This window comes from Vanessa atalanta, chromosome Z (assembly GCF_905147765.1).
Source record: "Vanessa atalanta chromosome Z, ilVanAtal1.2, whole genome shotgun sequence".
In the NCBI taxonomy this organism is placed as follows: domain Eukaryota; kingdom Metazoa; phylum Arthropoda; class Insecta; order Lepidoptera; family Nymphalidae; genus Vanessa; species Vanessa atalanta.
In genome coordinates this window covers 10,219,043-10,230,729 of record NC_061902.1, presented here as the reverse complement: position 1 = coordinate 10,230,729, position 11,687 = coordinate 10,219,043, and positions in this window count along the sequence as shown.

Genomic DNA, 11,687 nt, shown 5'->3' with positions numbered 1-11,687 from the left:
ATTTGATTAGTAATTAATCAATTTTCACGCTTTGTGCTATTACTACGTTAATCGAGCTTTAGTGTAGACGTAAGTACTTAAATTTCGTCTGGTCTCAATGGTCTGGAAATGTGTTAAGCTTCTAGATCTAAGACTTTTTATTTGATTCTACTAAATTATTTGCCTCCTTATATCTTAAATTATGTTTATAAAAGACTTTAAAATTATATCTTAATAACTTTATACTTAGTACCTAATTGTCAGATGTCACACTAAGCCTCTAGTCGCGATTTTGTATTACCTAATATTCCCTAAACATCTATACTAATATTATAAAAGCGAAAGCCTGTTTGTTTGTTATGCTCTCACGGCTAAACCACTGAACCGAATTTGATAAAATTTAGTATGAAGCAAGCTTGAACCCCAAGGGAAGGACATAGATTGCTTTTTTATAGCTAACACTTGGCGAACAACCCATAAAACGCGACTAAATCCAGGGGCGACAAATTGTGTTTAATGTATCTATTAGACATTCGCCATTAAACCTCCTCAGGTTAGCTTTGTAGCAAATATACAAAGCTCTGTACTTTGTGTACTCTGTACTCTGTAGAGTACCTACCTACTTACAGTTACATATGTGAGTACTTAAATTATCCCTGAGCCAATTACTGTATTTATTTATCTTTAAGTATTCAGGTATAGATATTAGGGTAGGTACCTGTTGGGTATAATAATAATGTGTATAAATATCAATTCTTGGATATAATATCTTCCTATGCATTTAGTGTAATCATAGTGAATTAAAAGACAATATGAAATGGTATTTTAAATTCCTAACATGTCAACAAGCAAATAAAACGATAAAATTTTAAATGCGTGGGTTTTTTATTGTTATTTGTCTACATACTATTAGGTATGCATCCAGTAAGTCAAATACTCACGTAACATTCTTATTAAATTGTAATTCCATATTTATAACATCTAAAAAAACTGTACGAAGTAACTTTTTAGGACTATTATGTGGTCTAATAATTACGAACGAAAAGTGAACTACACTTTATTTGGATAAATTCCTAAAAAAAAAACCTTGTTCGTAATATATTTAATTTATATCTAGCGTAATTTCAGTAGTTCGGGATGGCAAAATAAAATTATGTTGTACAATGATGTTTCAATCTCTCTCTATATTTTTACAATGAATCCAATCATCCAATTGTTTTCCTTATGACAACTCAATCACTGTTAAAATAAGCAATAGTGTTACATGCCAGTATTAAATGTTATTCCATATAAAATAATATTAACTAAAGTTTTATAATATGTAATAATAATAATAATGTGATATTATTAATGGTATAATTAATTATGATATCCTATGACGTAGCTCCGTATTGGAGGCTAGGACTAATTTCTAACACTAGTCAAGAAATGACAATCGAGATTTCAAGTTATTGCGAAGATTTTGGGAGAAACTTAAGGGGTACTATGTATGCAGTATAATAATTACTGAAATAGTTATTGGTGTCAATTATTTTCGAGGTTTCAATATTATACTAACCGTATCATTTTATTTCCTGATTTACTACATTAAATTATTTTTAAATAATAAATACTTTTAAATATGTAGAGTCAAAACAACCTTGCTGCTCTGAATTATTTGCATAGAGCTGTAGGTATTCAATAAAGTAAACGATAATGTGGGCTAACTATGGTTATAATTCATAACCTCTCAATAAACAGCTACCTAATAAAGTGACTCGTATTTATATATAAACCAATTTTATATCTTTTTACTATATTCTGTAAGCGTATCTAATATAAAAATTATTGTAGAGACACCGTAATTATTTTTTAAGTAAATAAGAAGATCTCAATATAAGCTAAACAAATTATACTTAAATACTATTATGTAGATACGTATTAGAGGACTTGTTTTTGCTTGTTTTAGTGGATTTCGAAAGTGACAACCTGAGCATTTTTTCACATGACAAATCACATTGCCTTATTATTGGAATTTCCTCATCAACCAGTTAAATGGTTGCAGCCGATTGGTGTCCTTACATAGAGCGGTGTGGCCTCGTCAGCCAATTTATGTGTAATTCGAATGGCGGGAGAAGTGTTAAGCAACATAGGCGAATTCGTTTGTCGATTTTCCCCACCGCTTTTTCCGCTGTGACGCCGGGCCAGTGGCGACGAAGAGCTACGAGCGATGCGATTGGTGCACACTACGGCCAATGTGGAGCCGCTCGTATATCGGCCCTAAGCACGAAAGGGATCGTGCAGATGCCCGGATGCTCACTGCTCACAGTCCGTCCCGGGCCCTTGCTAAGAATTGTGTCGTTTCCGTGATTTACATGGATTGTCATATGTTCGCAAACAAATGTCTCTAATAACTGTGTGTGCATGTGCATTTGATTATAAGATTGAGGACGTGTTGCATTAAACAACAGTATACTCTTCACGTGAGTAGTTAGTTCTTAATGGAATAACTGTTTCCGCGCTGTGGTGATAGATGGCGCTAGGATGCATATCTAAACCAGTCATGTCATTGAACTATACTCTGTTGTAATGTACGGTCACAATGTTTGACAACTTATCGAATGCATGCCTCTTGTTTATTTATTTCAATATAAATATAGAAGGCAAAACTTTTAATTTCCTTAATGTTTATAAAGGAATTAAAATATTCTTAGGGATAAACCAAAACAATAAGATAAAATACCAAACCAATATGCTTAGTAGTATCGAAGTTTATAAAATATTTTCTGATATACTTACATTATACCGATTTTATAAATATACACTCATATTTTTCTAAGAGAATACAATATATCGTTAACATATACTTGACTTCTGACGCGTGGTGAGTAGTCCTAGTCACCAAGAAGGTCTAATGACCCTAACGTACGGCTAACGCTTGCGTATCTCGCGTCGTATTGTAACTTGTATATACAATCACACACATAAAATCAAAAATACAACATTAAAAAAAAAAGAGACAGGCTTAAAATATGAAAGAAATCTTAAATACATCTTAAAAGGAAAGTGAGAAAAAGCGGAGTTTATCCTTACTTTTTGTTTTCCTTAGAAATAATACTTGTTAGACTTTTCAGTAGAATTTGTATTAATGTATAATGGAAACAATAAGTTTAAAAAATGCTTTCTATTTACTAAAAAATAAAATTAATGATTTGAATCAAAGTACTTCAAAGTAGAAGAGTTTCTAGTCACCTATACTGAGTATAACAATATGAATTCTTAAGTCATTTATTACAATCATTACCGTATGGTAAACATAGGGCACATGGGACACGTGCCCCTATCCTGAGAGGGCCCCGAAGAACCAACAATTTCCTTCACACGTTTGTGCTCACGTTGACTGCTATTTTTATTTTCAAAAGTGATATATTTGTAAGAAATAACTGACATATTTATTAAAAAAGGCTTTAAAATAGAAAACATTGTACATACAATCAATCAGATTCCTACGAATATAGGAAAATTACAGCACCGTTTATTTGAAACTATACTAAAGGCCTGACCATAAGCAAAGTATTTATACATGGTAGTAAATATCTACCAAAAGGGCCCCAAATTCATAGGTGCCCAAGGGCCCCAGCATAGGCTGAGACAGCTCTGATTACAATAACTACGACATGATAGCGGAGTAGAGTCGAAGTCGAAATGTATATACTATCTTAAATGTAATACTTGCTTAATATCTTAGAATATTACTTTTATAACAATTCAACCCTAAAGTCGTCTTTACACACTTTAAAAAAGTCCTTAGTTCTATTGTGAAGCAACATAAGAATAATTTACATTAAGGCCAGTATAAACAAATCAAATTTAGGAATACTAGCTACTATAACCTTTACCACAAAAAATATCTAATATTTTTTATAATATATATACATATATACTTTATTTGCTTTTTTTTACATTCCCTGTTGTAATAGCGTCCCTATAAAGAATAATTAACTCTATCGGTATATATCGGTATATAATATATATAGCATCAAAATAAAGTAGAACAAGCAATACTTTTATTTTTTATTCTCTCCATAATGAAGCTTTATTAAGCCAGGTAATAAATTACGTAAACGACCCTCGTCTACGGAACAAAGGTCGTACCTATACGTATCGGCCGTTAGGTACCCAAAAGTACAATAGCATATGACATCGTGCTCTCGAATTAACTAACTAATATTTTTCTTTTTTCCATGAAAAACAGAGAAGGCATATTATTTATAAAAATGGAAAAAGAGCTAGAGTGCTAATAGATCTATTTCCATTTGCCCCTCCAACAAAAGATCAAGCATGGCTTCTATATCACAGTCGTGACTTAGCTTTATGAGCAATTATTTATGAGACACACAATCGAAGGATATATTGGTGAAAAAAAGAACTGTGGTTCTGTTACTCCACACAGGGAAGGCTCCTCCTTGGGTTTCGACGGGTCCATAAAACTTAAGCGCCGTACGTTACGGGGCGCCTTGACCAAATTGGTCAAGTCTGACACCATAGGTGACGTACCCCAAAATATATCTTAAAATCCTTTTTGTAGGGATGTGAGGTCGGCAGAACAGTGTTTGCACTAGGCAATTGCTCTGCTTAAAGTCAACACCAGAAGTTGATTCAAAGTAGTGTTGTACTTATAGGCGTCATATGATAAGAATATATATGAAGATATATATGATAAGTTCTTCAGGTTATTGCAAATTTTAACTGCTAAAAATCTCTTCCTAACTTTAAAACGTTTTGAAACGAAACTTGACATTGATGTTCCATTAACGTAAAAACAATTTCACAACCGTTAACAAACTTAAACTTTAATTGCTTTTCCGAAAATCCATCACTGAGGGGATAAAAACGATAAAAGGCAGGCGGCAAGTAGGTGTTGATAATCAAAATTAAGCTACCCAAGCAACAGGCTTAAAATTGACACGTATGTTTCGTATGCTTTGTCAGAATTCACTAAAATACTATTTACAATTATTCTTGATCTCATTAGTGGGTGCAGGGAAAAGAAACATTTTGTAATTCTAAAACCTGCGCATTGGAGCATTAATAATTGATAATTGCACTGTTGATGGGTATTACAAATATAGAGTACTTAACTCGGAAGAAATATGTTTTTACTTAGAGGATTTCTTTCTTTAATTTTTTTATCGTACTGTACTAAACTAAAACTCACTATTGTAAAATTAAAGACAAAATTTAAAATTCAAGTTGTAAGTAAAACAAACATACTTCACATAGCTGCTTAGTACCATCTTCTTAAATAAGAGTAGGTAATACCTATTAAGAATATACATAAGTTCTAAATAGTACCTACTTACATACTGAAGAAGTACATGTTTCTATGATAAATAAGTTTAGTTTTTTTTTTATCTACGTTAACTAATTTATATAGACTAAATTAAAATAAAATCGGCCAAGCGCGAGTCTGACTCGCGCACGAAGGGTTCCGTACCATTGACTAGGTAAACAACAGTAGGTACAAAAAATTCATATTGGGTACGGAACCCTAAAAAAGTGCATGATGGGACACACTAAATATAAGTAAATTTTCTGTAAAATATTTAATTGTTAAATAAAACTAAATATTTTGTGATTATTTCAAGTGTTTAACTGGTGCTGATTTTAATAGCGGACAAAAAACGGCAAAAAAATATGCACTAAAGTTAGCTGTATAGGTAGATATGATGTCATCTTTCAATGTTCGGACTTATTCCTAACGGAACTAATAATTTTGTATTTAAATGGAATTTCAGAAAGCTAGCTAATTTGGCTGAACTAAAATTATATGGTTTAAAACGTGCAAAAAAAAGAACAAGAAAAAAAACTTTAATTTAATTTTTTTTTTTAAATATGTTACATATTTTCAAATATGTAATCCTTAAAGGTTCTATAAAGTAAATTAAAATTTACGTAGGTTCATATTGACCTTATTATTTTTGTTACGTATTTTTTCATTAGTAGGGGTTATATATAAAATATAGCCTGATGCTTAAATTAACATTTTTCTATCATCCAATTAGTGTTCCTGTATTATAATTTTACGTATAAATTTCCATAATAAATTATTAACTACGAGGATTTTTACGTAGTTAGTTTTAAGCAACATAAATGCTAATCTTAAATTAAATCTGACATCATAATTATGTAGGTTCTTAATCAACTCCAAAAAGAAGGAGAATTACTTGGCGGACTCGCAAATAGGCCACCTGATGGTAAGTGGTCACCACTGTCCATAGACGTTTATACTGTAAAAAATATTAACCATTTCTCATATCACGAATGCGCCTTTTTAAATGTAAACAAACCTTGGTAAATGTTATGTCCCTCGTGCTTGAAGTTAACGTGGCTCATTTAACCTTTAAACTGAATATATGATGAGGTGGTGTTACCCTACCCAGACAGGCTAGCCGCAAAACCCTAACACCAATTAAATAAATTATAATGTACGTACGAACTACGTATGATTTTAAAAATTACCTGATGCTATCTTAATGTTGGTACACAATAATGTACGTTGTATTAACAATGAAGATGAGTTCATAAAACTTTTTCACCTCAAGTATTCTTTCCAAAGTGTCTCAAACTCTAATTGACAAAGATTCTTACTAAGTTCCTAATTTTTGGTAGACCTGGTAGATCAAGAAATAATAGTCCTCTAGGTGATCAAAAGGTCCTCAAAAAATATTGCATTCTTGGACCTAGTCTCTTTTTGTCCCATATTAATTACTTATTTCAACTAACGCTTACAACACAGGTGTTTTTCATGATAATAGTTGGGAAAATGTACAAAATATATTAATTCCATCACACTGCTCCAATGCGGGTTGGTAGATGCACATGTGGCAGAATTTCATTGAAATTAGACACATCCAGTTTTCCTCGGGGCGTTTTCGTTCACCACCGACCACAAGATGAATTAAAGACATAAATTAAGCACATGAAAATTCAGTGGTGCTTGCTTGGATTTGAAACCGCAATCGTCGGCTAAGATGCACGCCTTTTAACCACTGTGCCATCTCGGCTGATTTGCTCCCTTAATATATCTCAGTCAATCCGTCTAGTATTTTCTCGTATCTTGTATTAGGATACTGTATTGAGGTATGTATTCTCTATCGATAGATTAAAGTTAAATTATTTAATTTGGTTTTCAATCAATCAGCGCAGTTTTGTTCAGGCTTTTATTTAACTGCCTACCTTAGTATATGTAGGTACCTATGTATGTGTATGTAATTTTTTGCTAATTAACTTTTTACCAGTTCCTTTGAAATTTTGCAAATTTTTCTGATTCTGACTATCATCATTTATTATTATTAGTATACAAATAAATGAAAATTTCTTTGTAAAATATTTATTAACAATAAAACATATAATTTATGATATAAAAATATAATAAAACACAATAGACATTGTCTGTATATACTTCGTAAAAAAATATAAAATATGCAACACGTTTTTCATTGATTTGATTGAATTGATTGATCAGAATTTGGTATACATATGTATCTCATTATGTCTAATTATTTGTATATTATAATATATTTTTTAGAATATTTCATTTCTCTTAGCAATAATTAGCTTTATTCGAAAACACGCATCGAACAAAAAAGAACTAAAAGTAACATTGGGTAATTTGAATATTATGTTCATTACAAGTGCTTCGAAAAGCACATGCATACTAAATCTGAAATCAGTGGTATGGGTTAAACGGATGTTTAACCGATATTCTTCTAGATAATACGATATTTCATACCATAGTCATATATCTATAAATTAATTTAATTTCTTAACTTAAATTACATTTCCTATGTAAGAAAACGATTTTTTTTTTTCAATATATAAAGTTATATTTAAACTTATGTTGATAAAATATCGTCTCTAGTAGGTATGTCAGTTCCATGCAAGAAGACGCGCCCCACTATTTTACGCGAGGGGAAAACGCAGAGTGCCGGAAGCTCAACCCAAGCGTTAGCGGCTCTGTGTTCATGGCCAGTTTAATTCACGTTGCTGTGGATATTGAGTCGCCGTGAAAATTGCTCTGGTTATTTTCTTTGTTCTATGATTTTTCTATATTTCAATTAAGTACCAAAATCCGAAATATACAGTAGAGACCTAAATGAAGAATTGGTTTTCCGCAATTAAAATAACTAGAAATATATTCTCTTTTTTAAAAAAAAAGAATTATATAAAATAATACTTCAACAACAGCTATTTTAAATGAAGCTTTTTATCAAATAAAAAGTGACCAGTCTAATATGTGTATTGGATTAAAAGTCACTGTCAAAGTCACTACAGCACGTTCAAAAAAATAGAAGATGGGTTTGAAAGTTCTTTGATTTAAAGCATGTAATTTACTCTGAACCAAAATTATTAAAAAAGCAACCATTCGGATTAATCTGTACTATATAAATATATATAAGTAAAAAAAAAAATATTTGACATTATTTAGGATAACAGACTTACGAAAATACATTGTGATGTAAACATAAGTACAATTTAAATAGGTACATACCAAGGTTTTTTATTTTTATAAAATCATGTGTATATTATCGTTATTAGGTACCTAACCTCCTTGAATTATCAAACTACGTGTTAAAATATGTTGCCATAATTCTTATAAGCTTATTAAGTGCAGGGGTTTCGGGTTTCAATCATAGAATAACTATGTACTTATTTCTGGAAAAGAACAATACAGAACTTTGATTTTAAATAGCATTGTTATTTAAAATCAGTTATATCTAGTAGAGCATATTTCCAGTTGACTACGAATCCCTTCTGTCATTTAACTTAGTGTGCTTGTGCCGACATAGATCTAGATGGACTGGATAGACTCTAAGCGTAGAACTCACAGAGTAGCAGCTTACAAGACACACTAGCACTATAGCGATAAGGAAAAAAGTATCGCGCGTCATCGTGTATTTAAGAATATACATACTAAGCGTATATCTGTAACTGTGAGGTACAATAAATAAAAGTAAGAAATAAAATTCAACCTACTATAATCTACATCGACGAGTCACCTTCCGACTTACACAGGTAATGACCGGTTGTGGTTGTTATGGAAAATGCCTGCGTTAGAACAGACGTGAAGCGACGACGATTTGTTTCTGGGACACCTCCTAGCATATGCTCGAGGCGTGCACTGCGTGGAACGCGGTGAGGCAGATCCTGGTCTGCGTCATCGCACGAGACCTTTGTGAGCAAATATATCGGTAATGCTCCGCGGGTAATCGATTGTCTAAAACGGCTCAAACAGCCCCAATACCTGGAGGCTTGAAAAATAGGGCGTACCCTTGGAAGCGTAGATGAGTGAGTTTTAGGTTTCGGTTCTTCAACTTAAGAAAGACCTTTGCATTGACGCGAACGCATTAGCAATAGATGCGGGAGGAGGGGTTGGGGGTATGGTTGTATTCTGAAGAGAGCTCCGCCGAACCACGAGCGAAGCACAGCACGGAAAGAACCATGGATGCTTTATATCTACACAAACCAGCAGCCTCTTCAATCCACGCCGATAAAGACTTTAGTGGGTAAGAATCCCATATAATCGGTACAATGCATGAAAAACAAATACGACTACTGCTACTACCTACATAATTTATACACGTCTCAATTTAGTCGTCATAGGGACTTTTTATTTGAGTCGAATCATCACATTAATATTTAACTAAAATTATTAAAATGTATATCTGTCCTGGCCTTATAATGATTGGGGCAGGAAATGCTAGAAAGCTATGACACTGAATCTGTAGTCTAGCTTTAACGTTGCTGTAAAATTAATAAGTCTCTAATGACCGATAAAGCCGAATAACTGTGACAAAATATATTCTAGTAATTTCTTTATATCTCTTTAAATACATTTCGCTGTGACATATTTGAATGAAAGGCTCTTTACATCCACAGTCATATCAAACTACATCACATCGTGTCCCTGAAGGCAACTATTACTAGGATTTAACATGATACGACCGGGAACAAAATTTCAGAGCCTTTCATCGTGGCTGGCATTCTGCGCATTTTCTTGCAATCTAAATTAATACTGATCCAATTACTTCTTACAAATAAATTAGTTCTTCTTATTGCTCCAATTAAACTGCGAAATTAGTTAATTTTCTATTTATCAGAATTACATAACTATGGAAGAGGAGACATTAAAATTTATTTCGAATTATCATCTCACTTTTTATTCTCTTTTTTATAAAATAGACTTCCTAATTTTAATATACCTTTCTTTATAAGTTTATTTCGAATCAAAAATTGGGTTGGAAAATAGAGCTTTTTGTCAAGAAATTCTCAACAGCAGCTTGAAATATCGATGTTGGTAATGCTTACGCTCCCGTTTTTCGGGAATCTCTTAAATCGGTTTGTCCTGCGTCTGAACTCTTTCCGGTCGTGGCAGATTGTTGACTCATCAGAATATGAGAGTGCAGAAATAGAGTAAGCTGTGTACGCTTAGACAAACCTAAGCACTTTAAAAATCTTCTGCGCTAATCGAGCTGGATAAGAATGTCAAAATAGTCTTTATTATTATTATTCAATTATAATATATTATAATACTATACAATATTGCCCTTTGTATAAACTGATTTTACAGTAAAGTTATTTTACAGTTAAATTATTTTATTAGATTAATCAGTCACTCATGTACCCTGAAGTAATCAATACGAGTACATCTATTAAATACTAACCGTTTTATAGTGAAGAAACAGACCAATTCAACTGCATTGAAAAACATCTATTTCACACGAATTTAATTCTTGTATACATCAAATAAAGCTCACTTTTGCTATAAGACTTATTCCTTTACCAACGTAGCAGGTCTATTTGTCGGCGGCTCTCGAGTGACGAGTTGTTCTCACTACTCGCATATTGTCATATGATCCGTGAGTTCCTGTGTCAGTCAGTCGCTTTATAATTTCTTAATTGATAAAGTGCAGGTAAAAAAATATCTGGTACTAAGGTGTGTATGAGTGATTCTTGATAATATTTCTTATTTTTGTTTTTTGTCTGTTCGAGTACAACCTACTCATCTGCTATTTTCTTAAATCGATATATTAATAAACTAAACTTCATTTATATTCATGAGCCGAAATGGCCCAGTGGTTATACGCGTGCATCTTAACCGATGATTTCGGGTTCAAACCCAGGCAGGCACCACTGAAATTTCATGTGCTTAATTTGTGTTTATAATTCATCTCGTGCTCGGCGGTGAAGGAAAACATCGTGAGGAAACCTGCATGTGGCTAATTTCAACGAAATTCTGCCACATGTGTATTCCGCCAACCCGCATTGGAGCAGCGTGGTGGAATATGCTCCAAACCTTCTCCTCAAAGGGAGAGGAGGCCTTTATCCCAGCAGTGGGACATTTACGGGCTGCTAATGCTAAAAAAACTTCATTTAAGTAGGTTCTTACAAGCACTTTTAAATCATCAGTATCCAATAAAATGTAAATGATATTGAGAAGAACCAGCTAAACCCATTTTTACATATGAAATTAATTAAATTTTGTAGTTTTTGATTTAAATAAATATTGAACAGCATCACATACATTACTCTGATCCCAATGTAAGTAGCTAAAGCACTTGTGTTATGGAAAATCAGAAGTAACGACGGTACCACAAACACCCAGACCCAAGACAACATAGAAAACTAATAATCTTTTTCTACATCGACTCGGCCGGGAATCGAAC